Source organism: Symphodus melops (genome assembly GCF_947650265.1).
Source record: "Symphodus melops genome assembly, chromosome: 3".
In the NCBI taxonomy this organism is placed as follows: domain Eukaryota; kingdom Metazoa; phylum Chordata; class Actinopteri; order Labriformes; family Labridae; genus Symphodus; species Symphodus melops.
The window spans coordinates 13,769,210-13,786,090 of NC_136693.1; the positions used below are offsets into that span (position 1 = coordinate 13,769,210).

At 40.7% G+C, this 16,881-nt stretch overlaps 1 protein-coding gene across 3 annotated transcripts in view; it reads left to right on the forward strand.

The window, feature by feature from the left end:
* zfhx3b (zinc finger homeobox 3b) overlaps positions 1-16,881 on the forward strand; it is a 272,318-nt gene that overhangs the window by 90,298 nt on the left and 165,139 nt on the right. For all 3 annotated transcript variants that reach the window (XM_079340133.1, XM_079340132.1, XM_079340135.1), the window contains one exon: positions 2,600-2,635. The gene's annotated coding sequence lies outside the window, so the exon portion shown is untranslated. The remainder of the gene's footprint in view (positions 1-2,599; positions 2,636-16,881) is intronic.

Consider the following 16,881-nt stretch of genomic DNA (forward strand, 5'->3'; position numbering starts at 1 on the left):
ACTTGATTGTGCCAGGGGAAGAGAGCTTAAGGGGTCGACCAGGAAGAGGGGAGGAGAGGGGGGATTTGATTTACATACTGCAGTTTGGGCGAGACTCATCTGATTTTAAACGGCTCCAAAGCAATTAAGGGTCATTAGTCCTTTTGTTTTTCTGCCGTGGCACCATGTAGCAGTGACGGCATCTGGGGCACTGTGCCCCTGTGGGAGCAGCCTGTGGGAATGTCAGTATTAACAGCGTCTGTCTCCCACCCTTCTTCCCCATTCATGACTCTTTACTCTGCCATTGACACAGCTTCTCTCTGTGTGTAAACAAACACTCAGCACCAGCCTGGCACTGCAAGGGAAACCACTTTGGCAGAGACCCAGCTCTGGAGTGTGCAGCTGGTGATGGTGCAGGCTGCTTCTCCTAATTATCCTGATCATGACAACAGTTTGTTCATATGATATAATTAGCAAATTAGAAGAATTCATTTAGATTTGTTATGGGCAAAGACATTTTTTCCCACAGTGGCACAGAGTAGCTCGTAATGTCACCGCCTTAGCTAAACTAGCTAAGAATACCGTATTATGGTGAATCCCCTGTCAGTCAATTTGATGTGTTAGATAATATGAATGCAAATGCACTACAGTAGTTCACATAGATTTTGTTAGTCTTTACAGACACAGCAATCATCTCTACTTGAATATTTTGTTCTTATACTAGTCCATCATATTGGTGGAAACTGTGTATCCCCAGAAATAATTCAAAAACATACCTTTGAATATAATAGAGAGCATATGTGATCAAGCAGGTATTTGAGCTATAATACATGGAAATAACACTGCTTCAAGGTCAGTCTTACCACTGTAATGAAGGCTGGGCTGCATTCTTCCATATGCTGATGTGTATATCTTCCATTACTCGCCGAGCAGGCAGCAGTGTGTTAAGCACCCCTGCCTCTATGAAAAGGCATCAAAGGCAGCAAAAAGACAGCCGTGGTATAGAATGTGAATGCTCACATGTCCATTTGTGCAGCTGAAAGACCCTCCGCAGTTGGTATAGAAAAACACTTACTGCTAATGTAAATAGCAAGGCAGCATAAATCAGGAACCACGCGCAGCCCGGGAGAATATCGTGTAATAGTTATTGCAAAATGAAGTGGCATTGGGATCAATATCCCACTATATCTCACTCTGGCGTAATGGCGCAGAGGGAAGCTGGAGGCCAAGGGAGTCTGGTCCCTCCACCCCACCACAGGCCTATAAATCTGCCTGACCTGCAGGGCGCTTATTAAAGTGCATACACAATCAGTAGCAGCCATCCAAAAATACAAGCTTACTTACTGACCTGGAGTCAGGGGAATGGATGCCTTTACCTTGTCTCAGGGCAGGGGTTAAAGGCTGATTGAGGCTTTAACATCCTCATACTGTACTCTAACAAGAAACAGGGAAGTGTTGGTTCAGCTCAACAGTCCTAATGCTAATATCATTTAAAGAGAAGCCCTAAAGTCAGCAGTGCAGGGAATACTGATTAATTTCTTTCATTAATAGTTAACACCGTATATTTCTTGTAATCTTTTAAATTCTACTCATGATTAATTCATTTGTTTCTTTCATTTATATTATCTTAAGGCAAAACCTTCATTCTTTCTGAGCTGTGGCCCATTCACCGAAGGAGAACTAGAGTGTGTTTTTCCCTGAAAATTCTAAGTTAAAATTTGTACTTTTTAAACTTGTCCTTTTGACTTAAAGTTTGAATTTTTAGACTGCTTGGCCACTATTTGAGGTTTTGGTTTGGTGATGAGCTATTTGTTGCTGTGTAGTTTTGTTTTTGAGTGGAGTAGTCGAGAGAAGCAAATCATCGCATGTGTACAAATGCCATGTCCATATGGGACCAGCTGGGGAAAGTAAAGATTCATAGAGTTTGCATTTGAGGTGTTAGCGTTTAGTTGTGTACGCAAGATCCAGTATTTTGGCCTGGTTTGACTGAATCTGAAACCCACCACAAAGACAATAATCTCTGACTATTGTTTAAGAAGCATTTGCTCTGTTTATTTAGAAGGAGGCCAAATGTGAAAAAAAAAAAAAAAAAAAAAAAACTGAGTCGCAATTGGTGAAGGACGTTTATTTTTGTACTAAAGTGTTGTGAGAAATCTGCACTCTGGGAGGTTTTTTTTGTTATTTACATACATTACGTGCAAAAAGTGAAGCTCTCCTGTAAGCTTTGATGTATTCAATGCATGTCTTTGCAGTGTCCTTTCCTTATCCTCGGGTTGTAATATAACTTGATAACAAACAACACAAAGCCTGCAGCTGAAATAAGCGCATAATAACAATAACAATATGATGGTAATGGCTGGGCTGTGATTTGAGAGATTATTCAGGCTTTATCTATTCATACGTAAGATCTCGTTGCAGACTTAAAACAGCCTGAGGGCGCATTTTATAGGTCAGTAGGAAGTATGTTTGCAGAATGCTATGAATTTTTATTGTAATAAACCAACAGGAACAGTTAGACCTGTGGTTCACTTTTGTGTTTTTACAGACAGCTGTTTGAAGGATGCACTTAATGTAGGTTTGAAGACTGTGGGCACTGATGTTCTTCCCTTTTGTTTTGCAGGACTGTGAAGGAAGCGCTCCTCTGACTTCACAGTTGGTAAGTGTTTCCTTGGACCTTTTCTTTTCTCATTGAAGTTTCTCCACATTTAGTAGACTTTAGGGGAAAGACTTTCTTGAGGAAAGTTTGTATTCTTTAGATTTACTCTTCCAACAAACCCTTTAAAACTTGACTGAAGAAGAAGAGTATCAGGTAAAGGGTTTGGGTCATAAGTATAAGAGTGTCTATGCAAGGCTGTACTTGCATCCAAAGAACAATGTCAAGGTTCACTGGGATTCCATTTTTGAATGAACCCTGTCTTCACACTGAATAATGTAGGAGCAGAAAAATTTGATGATGACTGGAAATGCAAAATAGGTTTTCTCTCCCATTATTCTCCGAAGTGAGCGGAAAACATTCCAATTGTCCTCAAACATTTTGTTTTTCAAAGTTATCCTACAATTACACATTTCATTTATATTGTAACCAAAAAAAAAATAAAAAAATGAGAATGAACAGATTGTTACAGTTTATGCATTTCGTTCCAGACCTTGTGTATTAACTTAAAATAATTAAGCAAAATAAGGGTAACATGGAAGATAATACTTTCTGTTGTGTATGTCAAGTGAAGTCAACTTTATTTATATAGCACATTGATAACTGCCAAGGCGAACTATATTGTTGCACAATAAGTGTATGGATATATACTATAATGAACTACAAAAAAATGTTGTAATGGGGTAACCAGCAGCAGCAGGAGTTAAATGATATAGTTATAAAGTAGGTGTAAGTTAAAACTGTGTGATTTATACTTTTGTATCAAATTGGACTCATGTTGAGTTTTTTTTTTTTAAATAATAAACAACTGATGATGAATTATCAGTGTGCGACTGTATGAATAACAATACATTAGACTTTGATCTTAGATCTTTGAAACACATGCAGCATTTGAAACTTCTGAGCTTCACTGATAGTGAGACAAAATCATAATAACTTCAGTACAAGTTGTTTTCATGACGTCCTGCTATGATGGATTTAGATCATTCAACCAATAATCTCCAAAAAGCTGTCTACATGCATGCCCACACAGACACTAAAAAGGGGCTTGAGCACCTGCCCTTTTGCCCTTTATAGACAAAGTGCCCTTTTTTAAAGTTATTTCTTTTTTTTCTTTTTGTGCACAGAGTAGCTTAATGAACAGATACAGTTGGTCAAAAAAAAGAAAAAAAAAAGGTTGGAAGAGATGTTATTTTAGGCCAGTGTGTTGCCCTTTCCTCTGTCCTCTTTCCTTCTGCAGCTGCGAGAGCAGGCGCAGGCGCGTATACTCATAGAAATAGAATCATTAAGTATGCAAAAAGGGAAAAAAAAGATATGAAAAAAATTCCTCCCCAAAAATGTAAATTGAAATTGTGTCATTCATTACTTTTATTATATCTACTCAAGTGTAATCTAACCAGCTGATAAGTGCAATTTAAAAATTTCAAAAACGGGATCATTTCTTTGTTTGCATATATTGAGTATCACAGTGGTTCTCTGTGGAGTTGTTAATGTAAATATATATGAAATGTTAAAGTCTTCACGTTTGCCTAAACATTGTTTGTGAAAAACTCTGTCACACAAATAGTGGACACATCTTCGTCAGCTTGTCACTGCCCTGACCTTGAACCTAGAGAGTTCACAGGTCTGGAGGATGAAGGTTAGGAAGGTCTGATCTCTCCTATTGCAAACAGAGGCTGTTTTAGACTGAGATAAAGAGAGAAAGGATAAGGTTTGGATTTTGCATTTGACACCAGAGAGACCTCTACAAATTATTTTTCCCATCACAGGTGCTTCCCCAAACAGAAGCTGATATTCAGAAATCACATGTAAATGCGCATGGCAGAATGACCTTTGCCTTCTGTGTGTCGGGATCTGTGACCAGTGTCTGACCTGTAATCCTCTGCTAAATGGTTTGACAATTGAGAGACGTATTGATCTGGTCAGTCCTCTGACATAAGGGTCAAGAGCGTGACACAGCCTCGGATTGCTTTGTGTCTGCAGGTAGAGAAGGCCTACCATTCCAGGGGGAGAAATGGTAACACCTGTGAACATATTTAAGCCTCTGTAGGTGTATTACAAACTTCTGTTTCAGGACCTTGGTCAAACAGCCTTCCATGATTGCCATGTCACTTTACTGGCTATGTAAATGAGGATTAAAATGAAACTGTGTAAAAGATTGAAGCAATAACACATTAGAGGTTACAGGACAGACTCAGGAAATAGATTCTTTTTGTCTTTAAGACAGCACAAATTGCTCAAAGTAAAGCTTATGCCTAAGAGCTTTTGTAACCTACACCATCTGACCCCCCCTAAAAAAAATAGCACGTCTGTAAGCTCCCTCTTAGAGCCCCCAGCTTTCCCCACTGTGCCTGGGCGGCTGCTCTCCTCTGGGCCGGAGCTCCCACATCTGGCCAGACCGAAGAAGAGAGAAAACATGAGGAAATTCTCTGGTCGACCACTAGTTCTCCCTCTTGCATACTGAAATCCCCCCCCCCCCCCCCCCCCCCCCGCTTTCTCTCCCTCTCTTGGATTCCTTGGAAATGAGCAGCGATAGAGCAACATCTGGAAGGAGCAGCAGTTTTCTTTCCCTGTGTTTTTTCGGGGAGATCTAGGCCCCCGATAATCCGTCTCCCTCCTCATTAAAGGAGCTGAATAAACACAGGCCTCTTCCAGTTGTTCCTATGAATTTCCTCACCAGGCGTCAGGAGACCTGAGCAGGGGCTACCGGATCAAAGCTGCCGGCAGGCCCATGTGTGCCTAGAAGTGAGAGTGTGTTCCGGGGTTGGGCCCATTACCTTTCTCCCTGGGAGCTTTGGAGACCCATAAGGTCACTGGCTGTCAGCTCTTTGGCCTAAGCTCAGCAAGAGGAAGAGGAGGAGGAAAAGGGAAAGTAAAGGGTAGGATGGTAAAACAAACGCTCTGAGAGTCGAACAGGAGCAGGAGGAAAAATAGATGGATACAGTCTGATTGGATTCTAAAAGAGTATGTAGATGTAAGGGGTAAGAGATGTAAAAAGAGTCTTCAGGTCTACATGTTTGACTTGACTGACCATACACAAATCATATATTTTAGTTAGTTTAATGTAAATTTTTTTTAACAAACATCTTGAGATTACACAAATGTGTTTGTGATTGTACATTGAGGTGAATTTATTCTCCGGCAGAAGTTGTGCAGGACATATTTTTACTCCTGTGTGAAAGTCATGATGGGGGTAACACTCGCATGTAGCCACCTTAATGCACTGACCCTTGTGTGACATTAATTTTCTAATTCCCTGCACTTCCTGGCAATCAACTTAGAGGGGCAGTGGTTCGCTGGAAAGGTTTGCAGTCTAGGCAATTGAAAAAAAGTAAGCATTAAAAGCAACAGCAGCAGCCGGACAACCAACAGAGGCAGCAGAGGATGATGCCTTGCACAGTAATTGTTCCTCACTTACTGGGAGGGATGATAACATTTTTCAAATAGCATCCCATGTGCCGTAAAAAAAAAAAAAACAACACCTATGTAAAATGGGCAGAATAATTAATTTACCTGGCTGCTACCTGCCTGATGCAGGGTGCAGATGTGCCTGGAAATGACCATAGTGTTTTTGTTTGTACAGACTTCCAGCGTGTGCGTGTGTGTGTGTGTGTCTGTGTGTGTGTGTGTGTGTGTGTGTGTGTGTATATGTGTACAAATGGCCCTGTGGTCGTCATCAGGCTCCCATCAGCCCCTCCATTAGTTACTGAGCTGTGGGTCCGTGCTGGAGCCTACCTGCCCTGAATACTGATGAGGAAGAGGAGAGCAGGGCAGCAAGCACAATGAAGAGAAACACACATGCACACACTCACTCACAATAGATAGTATTAACATATTATCTACAGTGACATATTTTGACACACATTCGTAATCAAAGTAATTGCATTTTACACACCTAAGTGGACGAGATGTTGCATCATAGGCATGGAAGAGAGTAATACTGAAATCATTAAAAACATTTCTGTATATTTCTTCAGTCTGATAAAAGCAAACATGTCTGATAACTGCCTATCAGCACAGACGGACACACTGACGCCTGTGGACAGCACTTCATCTGGTGCAGGGAGATCATAGCTTACACATTCTGAAATAACGTCACACACAGCAGAGTACACACACAGGCAGCCCAGCACAAAAGCAAATATGGTCGCATACTTCTCCTCTCCTCCTGGAGCTGCAGACTCACGTGCTCGTGACAGGAAATCTGCAGGCAGTCATTACAGAGAGCCAGGCAAACACGCAGCCGCCACGCTCTCCGATAATGTTTTCACATCTGCAGCTGCTGCGTTGGAGGCATAGGCATGGTTGTGCTACCGTGTATGTGTGTGTGTAAAGGAACGAGGGAGAAAGAGTGCCGATAAACAAACACAGCTTGAAATAGAGATAAAATGTTATGTTGCAGAATATCCATGTCGAGGTTTAAAACCATAATCACTCTAGGGTTTCACTCAATTTTGTGAAAAACACTTGTGAATTAAATGTTACTTTTAGTCTCTCCTGCAGAAAGAAATTGTGATTTTAAAACAATCATTTTCAGCTTCAACACAATAATCAATACTTAAATAATGCAATGATTATACATCGAGAGCGTCATATTTTTCACAGAAAACATCTCAAAAAAGTAATATGTATCCATCTGTGGATAAACAGAAAAACCCAGAGGACGACCATGTTTTTCAGATGTCATGAAAATTAATGGAGTTTGAATTTAATGCCATAAAAACCTCATCAGTGCTGATGCAGACCAAAAAAGAAAAGGTGTGTCCAGGTGGAGTTCAAGGCTGATGACCAGGGGTCTGCCTTGGAGTTCATGCAGGAGCTTTAGGGTCTGAGGACTGGGGGAGGGGTTTAGGGCGTGTTATGGCTTCTGTGCATCTCTCCAGCAGTGCAATGGGACCCTTGGGAGACCTGGGTCAGGAGGCCTCCCTCCACCCACCCCTCCTCAACCCCTGCATTACTGTGCCATTTAAAGCCACCCAGCATCTATTTCCTCCAATAAAAACTAATAACCTTTTCTGTCGGAAATCACGGCAGCTCTTGAGTGCCCGAGCAGAGGCCTGACTGGATGGCCTGTAATTGCGGTCCAGAAGTCCCCCCTTTAGTTTATTTTTTGCAGTGTTTTGGATTTGATTTTTTTCCCTTGGTCCTCTTGGTCCTCTGCGCTTTGCGGCTGATTGCCTGCGCGGCTCGCCCCACACTCAGTAATCAGACAGGAGCTGGAGAGGGGGCAAAACAGCAACTCAAGGACCTTTTATAATTGGGAGGGATTTGGAGGGCAGTTGGACTTTACATTTGGTGTCAGAATAGGTTGTGATGGTGACCGTGCTGGCTGAATAACAGAGGTGACAAAGCCCCCCAATTGCAGTCAAGCAGTTCATTGTAGTCTGCATGTACGTGTGAGCTGTTTCTGTCTGTCTGTCTTTGTGGCATCATTTCTACAAGCAAGTTTTCTGCAACATTCGTCAGACAGTCCTGTTGTCTTTACACATCTTCTGTAGTTTGATGCGACTCCTAAATGTCCCCACAAGCTCTATGTCATAATCATGTTAAACATCTGCTGCTTCATATAAAAAGAAAACACGACTTGTTTTTTTCAGTTTTTGAAGTTATGTGTTGCATTGGTTCCTGGCTGTTTGGAGTCTCTGCAAAGGAGGTTTTTTGATCTAGCTCTGTATCTCGTGTGTATCTTTTTACAAGATTCAGAATGAAAAGGTTTCTGTTTTTCATTTTACACCAGTAGTTTTCTACATTACATTGATAAAAAAAAAAGCATAATTAGAGAACACCAACAGTTAATAATCTTTCAGAGTGTAAAGACATTTTTTTGTCAAACATTGTTTGAAATAATGAAAGTTGTCTTGATAAATCTGTATCTAAATCTTCAAAATTCATTTCAGTTTGTTTTTCTCAGGATGTTCAAAGTTTGGGATATAACATCAATGTATGTATATATAATCTCTATGATAGGATAGTTGAATTGATAATTAATTTTGCACTCCAACCATTGTAGGCTATCTGAGCGAACAGTAGGTTTGAGTGGAATTCAGTTTCAGTTCATTTCTTGGTGCCCTCAGGCTCCAAGCCCAGCTTGTCCAGGACTACAAAAAGGTCCAGAGTGGGGCCCTGAGCAAAGAGCTCCTTCAAAACGAACAGATAATTCTCCATCTGTTGTGGGATAATTGTAGACTGGCTTATTCAAATTAACTGCTCAGAAACCAACTATGGTTTGCATCCACCAGTAATATAAAAACCTACAGGCCAAGCCATTAAGTAGTATTATTATTTGTAATGTCATATACTTTAGTTACACATACAGTAGGTTAGACAGTTCAGGACAACTAAGAAGCAATATTCTTCCTTCACTGTATTTCAGAAATAGGAAATTGGTACAATTAAAACTGGCCTTCCTCAACAAAGACAGAGCAGTACAACGATCTGCCCAAAATAAATAATTACTTTCACACTAATATTTCCAAAGGTGATTGAAATAATACCTATACCAGACTGTGCTGATTTTGAAAGTAAATGTCGACAAAAGTATGGGGTCAAACTCCCAAACTAAACGACTAAATTAAGTGCATAGTTATTAAAAAAAGAGCTGTGAGAATCCTAGTTTCACAGTTTCACACATATGGGTCCCTCCTTGTTCTTTGACAGTACAAACAAATATGTGTGGTCCAACAGAACAGACACTTTTGCTTCCACAGTGCATAGAAATAGGTAAACTTTTCTTCTCAAGCAAAGAGAGAAGTCCTGCTATTTTTCGTTTTTCTTTTGTGTTGCCGTCGATAAAATGAGATGATATATTGATAACTCGATTCAGTGCAGGAGCCCAAAGCCAAGGTTCTTGTTTTTTTAAAAGAAAGAAAATAAATACTTTACAGTTTATGTTCTTAATCACCTTTTGAAATCTCCGGCTACTAATGTCTGGTTAAACAGTTGTTCGTATATGACCGCACCTATAAAAAACCTATCTCATCTAAAATGAAAGAGGTACTCATTTGGATTTTAAAGTAAGCATAAAGCACCCCTGGAAAGCCACCTCCTTTAGGACATATATTTTTTTATGTAAATAAATGAATGAATTAAATATTTAATATTTTTATGCCCTTTTATATACTACATATGTCCTTCTTTATGTGTGTTTGAACTTTGCATGGACATGAAAAAAAGCATAACTTTGTGGATGACAGACAGAATGAGAGCAGGTCAAAGACAGACCCAAAATTAACTGGTGATGGTAGAATGAAAATAAAGGGCAAAAGCAGGTACAATTTTTGGTGTGTGTGTGTTATGACTGGCATAGATTTGTGAATGTTTGCATGGCCATTAGTGTACTCTGCACTCAATGTTTAATACTGACTCATAGGCAAATAAGGTAAAGGGAGGCATCTCAGTGTAGGTCTCTTTACATGCAAAGCAATGAGCTTGTCTTGAAAATTAAGTAAATTCGATCGGTAAGTAGTCTAACATAATGTGCAGATCAATGGTAATCATGGAGCCTTTCACATTAAACAGAAGATAGCAGTGTGGGATTATCATTCTACTGCTTGTGGTCTTAGTCTATTTATAAAGACATGTTATTGATGTTTGTGTGTGTCAAAAAAAAAGAAAAGAAAAATAGAATACCATTTAGCTTGCAGGGAAATTCACTGAAGTGTTGGCTTAATTGTTGGTTGCTCCATTTGTTTGTTCAACCTGCATAGACTTGGTAGCTTCCAGTCCGTCCTGGCACAGTTTGGCTGAGGTTTGGCTGTGGTTTGCTATCTAACAAAATATTCATGAAGGTATTTAGGAGATGAGGCTACCAAGCAAAGTGCTTCAGTGAGAGTAACAAGTGGTGAGACTTCCCAAGCTTTCAAGTCCTGACTCAAGAGGATCTGTAAATGAATTACATTTCTTGACTATCAAAATGAAGAGGACTGGGCAGAACTTATAGCAACAAATAACAAGGCAACCATTTGTGTATTCAAAACCAACCTTTCCAACTATAGGAGCTGTTCGTTTCACAAATAGTTTTAGGTTTATAGTAGTGTGGTGAAGCCTGGCTTGATTTCATGAGATCTTGTTGGCCTGTGATCGATGTCAGAGGGTTGGGTATAAGTGTCGGCGTATGACTGGTGGCGTGAAAATAACCTTTGTCTCACCACAGGCCTGCCATTTCCACCTGTGAGTCAGAGTTAGCTAGCCAGTGTTTGTTTGCATATACGCTACAATCTGTGTGTTGTTTATAATGTGACACAATTTCTAGTCACCAGCAGCCATTCAGGCTACTTTTTGTATAATTTTTTGTACAGTGGATTCATTTACCTTCTGGTTAACTGTTTGTTATGTTTCAAGAACTAATTCAAGATTGGGGCTTTGTTTGGGTTTCAAAATCTGTTATAAACTACAGTATGTCACAATCACTAAAAAATATAAAACTATGATCGTATATACTGTTGACAAGACAAGAAAGCAAAACAAGAAAATAATGCTTCCATCAAATTTAATAATTTGTGAGATATATGTAATAAACTACATTTCTGCTTTATCGCAAGTAATTAAGCACTAGTCAGGAGTACATTATTACAGTTGTCCTTTTTGTAGAAATGGACAAATTACCAGCAAAACCTAGATGCCAGAAGATATTGTTGCATGACACAAAGCTAAGAACTTACACTGCCGGATAAATTAACCTTTCCACTGTCTTCTCTCAATGTGTTTCTGTCTTTGTGTTTCAGAGTATTACTGTATGTTTGTGTGCACACTTCCTTAATTGCATTAAGAGGATGACGCACTTTCTTACTCTGTTTAAGCTCACTTTAATTGCCTCTGAATAGTGTGCTTGGGAAGCAGGGACTGACGGCACAATGTAGACATGCAATTAGCTATCTTTCATGAGACGCTCCAGGGAGAAAGAGAGGGCTCCTATTCAGGAAGGAATTTCACACACAAGCCAACAACTGCTATTTTGTGCCACTGCTGTGGCGGCATCTCGATGGGATGGCATTTCATTCATTAAAGAATCAGACATTCAGGGAAGGGAAGACAGAGAGATGCAGCCAAAGAGAAGAAATAGAGACAGTGATATAAATGGTAGCAGGAGACTCCAAGATATAGCTGAGGTGAAAAAAACCCCCCAAAAAAACATAGGAGAAGGATGGGAAGAGTGAGCGAGATAGGCGAAGGGGTGAGAGAAGGATCGAGGTAGATCACAATAGAGATATGGAGATTTGTGGGCATGGTAGATTCTCAAAGTTTGGGAGTTATGCATAAGCAACAATAACATGAAAAAATGACTCAAAACCACACTAGTTTGAAATAACAGAAGAAATTGTCTTGTTACATCTAATGATAATAGGAAATATTAGTTGCAAAGAGAGAGAGGTGCCACTCAGTTTTAGAACAAATGAAGTGAAACTATACCAAACTTTAGTGAACTCAAATTACATTTAGGATTCTGACAAAAGGTAACATAATTTTAAAACCAATATGTAAAGGACTGCGGTCCATAACATCTTTACATTGCACAAATATTATTTTCTTGACACAATATTCTGAGTAATGTCTGATGGGGACTGACAATAACGTTCTCAGTAGCTTACACGCTTAAAGCCTGATTTTTGTTGATCATCCTGTTTTCTACACTGGGAAGAGCAGCATATGCTTTTTTCATGTGAAAGTGTAAGGTATAAGGTAAATGACGTCATGCATTAGGTTAATGGCATCATTGCAAAACATATTTGAAGCTTTAAATACCCGACAATGCAATAGGTATCTCAAACAGCAATACTGATGCTCCCTATCTCTTGTTGAGCCACCCCTCCTTCTTTCTTCTCCCCCTTCTTGGAGCATTTTTCTGTGCTTTTCCCCATCTTTTTTTTATTTATTTATTTTTATAATTTTTCTGTGCCCCCCACTACCACCAACCACTTCCCCCATCTTGGACAATCTCCCTCTGTCTCTCCACTTCCTCCCCTCTCTCTCTCTTAGCCTCTCATCCCAACTCCATTCTCCCTATCCCTCCCTCCACTCTTCTTCATTTAATAGTGGACCTCAGAGTGGTTGCCATGTCGACCAGCCGGCATATTACTATGGCAACCAGTCTGAGCGAGACGAGGCTGCTGATTAGGGAGAGATGTCTAGTGTTGCCTGGCCAGCGGAGGGTGGAGAGGAAAAGAGGGGAAATGGTGTTGGGGTGCTACGGGGGGTTGTATATTATAGGTCTGAAAAGTGTGTGTGTGTGCGCGCGCGTGTGTGTGTGTGTGTGTGTGTGTGTGTGTGTGTGTGTGTGTGTGTGTGTGTGTGTGTGCGCGCGTGTGTGTGCGTGCGTGTGTGTGTGCTTCCAAAAAGGTTTTTAGAGGCTGGTCAGTGTGCTGATATTAAGCCAAAGAACATTTTACCTTAGATTTCAGATCACACTGCTTCCTGCACTAATGCTCTGTCTACACTTGTCTGACAGTCTTCTGATTTCTTTAAAGAAGTATGAATCTCTTAATCTCTAACAGTGCACCCATCATTACATAGGCTTTTATGTGCTGTGATAAGTTCTCTTAGTGGGAGTGCACCTAAAGAACATTTTTCAAAAGTAGTTTATTGAGGAAAGAGATTTTGATATGTATTCATTGCCTTAAAGTTTCCCTTTTAAAGTCCAGAAGGCTGCACTACTTGTTTTGGGTGTGCGAAGGGCAACTCTAAGCCAGGCTGTAAACTCTGCTCTCGCATTGCATTTGGGCAGCACCATATCTTGTGTTATAGCATGTGAGGGACAGAGCAGGCTGAGCTTTTAAAAAGCTTCACCCTCCTCTAAGAACACTAATGAACGCTGTAGAGGATGCCTCAGACCTCCCAGATCCATCAGAGAAACTAATTACAAGATCCAATTAAAGAGAGAGAGGCAAAAGAAGAGAAGAGAAGAGAGAGAGGAAATGCGGGGGGTGGGGGGGGTGGGTCTGCCTTTACCATTGACCCAGCCAAGCCGTCGGCTCATTCAAGACAGTAATTATAGCTTATTTATTATTCATCCTTGAGCTAAATAAGAGCGTGACATTTCAATAACAATAATAAGGGCAGCAAAAAAGGCAGCCCAAACTACAGACTTACTAATTGCAGTGCTCAGAGATTAAACGACTGGAAAAATGTTGTTATTTACTTATTCATAACATCTCCACCAGCCATAAGAGCATAGCAAAGCACTTGACTGGAAATGAGTCTAAAGGGCTATCTCATGAGATCTCCTTGTGGACATAATCCTCCACAAAACCCGGCATGTGCTTTCCTTAACAAGTGTTTTTTGGGGGTCTGTATCACTGAGCCAGGACTTAATGACTCCCCCTCGCTGTTTACATGTGACCATATCTCCTTTCAACACATTTTTAACTAGTTTATTGGGCTTGATATTCATAAAGCATGCTCAAGATTGAAAGTAAATTTCTGAATTTTATGATTATCGGTTTACCCCTCCTACACTCCTCATCTTCTTCTTTTCCTCATTTTTCCCCATGCACCCATCTTCCCACCTCTCCTTCCTCTCAGCTGAACTCTGAGGCACCTCATTAAGACTGCCAGCTCTTGGCCTCATTGGCTATGGCAGAGGTGAGGAATATCACATAATCATGAAGTGGAGATGGCATTACACTCATCACAAATTATAGATGAGTTTTACTGTGTGGCGGCCAGCCTGGCAGACTAGTGCTTAACTTAAGTGACTGTTAGAGGGGGGCTACAGTTCCCATCCCTTCAATTGGAAGTAACATTTATTCAGACTGTCTATACCATCGTTGGGCATTTGTATATTTTATCACACTCTACCAAATCAGTTTTCCCCCCTGGTAACCACCCTTTCCTGATTTACCTAACAGAGGTTAACTAAAATCAGAAGAATGCTGTAGAGTTTAGAATCATTATTAAGACTACAAAAATAAGTGCTATTTATCCAAAACATGTGCTATGTAAAACAGAGCCTGCTCATCAAATGTGGAGATTGTTGCAATAAATTGCATTCTTGTGAAAATTGGTCAGACTCCAGCCAGTGATAGTCCATAAACAAAGCCCATGACAGCTGTAATTGAATGCATGCTGAATAGCTACAGTATATCTCCCTTTGAATGTACATGATCAAACAGAAAGGACTTTGTTGTCTTCTGTCATTTACCTGCCAGGCTCTAAGAATAACCGTTTTTGATCATGAAATGCTTCCGTTATAGGCCTCATGACTCTTCCATTATGACACTGAGTTTAAAAACAAAAAAAAGAAGATAAACAGCAATCTGATTGATTTTCCTTTGATTTTATCTTTGTGCCTTCACATGTTCTTCCAAGCCACTAGAGCAGTCCTATAGCTCCACCAATCACACTCATATAATGTAGTAATGCATAATAGTACAATGTAACATAATGCTACATTAGGTGTCCCATTTCTACAGGGCATCAAAACACGATACAAGATAACTTACTTCCTTCTCCCATTAATGCATTTGTCCTTGAAATTTAAAGGAGCCCTGTAGTACACCTTTATTATATGATTCAAGCTGCAGCAGGTAAAGACAGTGTGAATGAACCGTCAATACTTGAGATATGGTAAGGTCATGTAAAGAGACACCTTTATTTGTACTTATTTTACACGACTGTGGTTGTACGCAGTTCTTGCAGAAACCTCGATCTTGCACAGCTGAAGAAAGGAAAAAGCCTCAGTGTCACCGAGACTGGACTGGTTGGAAGTCGGGTTCATCAAATGGTTAAAAAAAAAAAAAAAAAATCCCTCACTTCTACTTGTGATTTGCCTGCTCTCCTTCTTTAAATGATATCTGTGTAGACTCCTCATAGCCTCCCTGTGCTTAACATGAACAGGAGGGGGGAGATCTTACCACTTATCTGCTGATGCGGGACATGTCCTCAGACAGAGCCATTGATTTATTGATTGATTAATTTGTGGTTTCCCCATACAGTTGTACGCTTGTAGTTTTTGTCAGCAGGGTTGAGATAATGCACAGTTTTATTTATTTATCAATAAATAAAACAGTAAGGCATGTTTAAACAAACTAAACATATGGGCTTCTATTTTATCTACCTCTAGTGCAAATAGTGTGAAAACTGTCAATGTGATCAGACATTAGACCTTACAGTACAGACAAGCACATTGTCCTTTTGCTCTTTCAGCAAACTCATACAAACATACACACACTGACCAGATCACACCCCCTCGAGGCTGTGGGCCAGTGCTTGAGCGATGTCTCCCCAGGGGGCTGATATTTTATAGTTTGTGTCCATCAGTGGCGTAGCCTGGGGCGCAGGGGTTGACAGTAAGTGCTCTCAACACCGGTGACACTGATTCATCGGAGCTATGACACAGATGAGAGAGAAGGGGGAGGAGGGACAGGCAGAAAAGGACTATAAAACCGCTCTTGACCCTGTAATAGTCGTGTAGTGTGTTTGAGTGAGCAGGTCTATAGTATTGTGTTTAAATACAATGTATATCCTGTATAACTGAGCGTATTGTTGCACACCGCGATGTTAGTGAATGCTAAATGCTTGTTCATATGTGTTCGGTTGTTCACCAAAAAAACTCATCGCAGTGCCATGTTATGGCGGTCTAATATGGCGATCTCGACTAGGCTACACCAGAGAGATTTGCTTGAGGAAGGGGCTCGAATCTAAAATGGCATTTCAATTTCTCCTTCCCCCTCATGGCTGTGCTGTGCACTGCTGCACCTCCTCTACATATATATAGGTAGGACGCCTCTGAACCCCAGCCTTCTGGATGCGCATAGTAAGCAATCAATGTGTCACCTCTTCCTGACAATCCTATTTTTTTTTCATATGAGGGACGCGCTCATTTTTTCTTGTCAGCAGAAGGTAATTTGCTGTATTGTGATTCAGTCCTAAAACTTGGTGACGAGGTGTCTGATAAGTCGCTGCCTCCCCTCGGTCTCGCCCTGCCCCCCCCCCAACACACACAGACACACACAACCCCCGCATGCATCACCTACAATATGAAAAAAATGAGGAAACCCCCCTACCCCCACCCTACCTACACCCAAATGCACCCCCACAACGCTGTCCCTTCTCTCCACACCAAGCCCAACATAGCTGTATCTGCGTCAGGCTGCTAAATTAGATAAGCTGGGCTGTGGCGCAGCACCCCTGATTAATAAAAGATGCAGTGCTCCCTGGGGATGGCCCCTCTGTGGGCCGAGTAGAATCCACCCACAGACAATGCAGTTTGCTTGCACACAATGAACAGGAAATGGAAAAAAATTAACCAATCA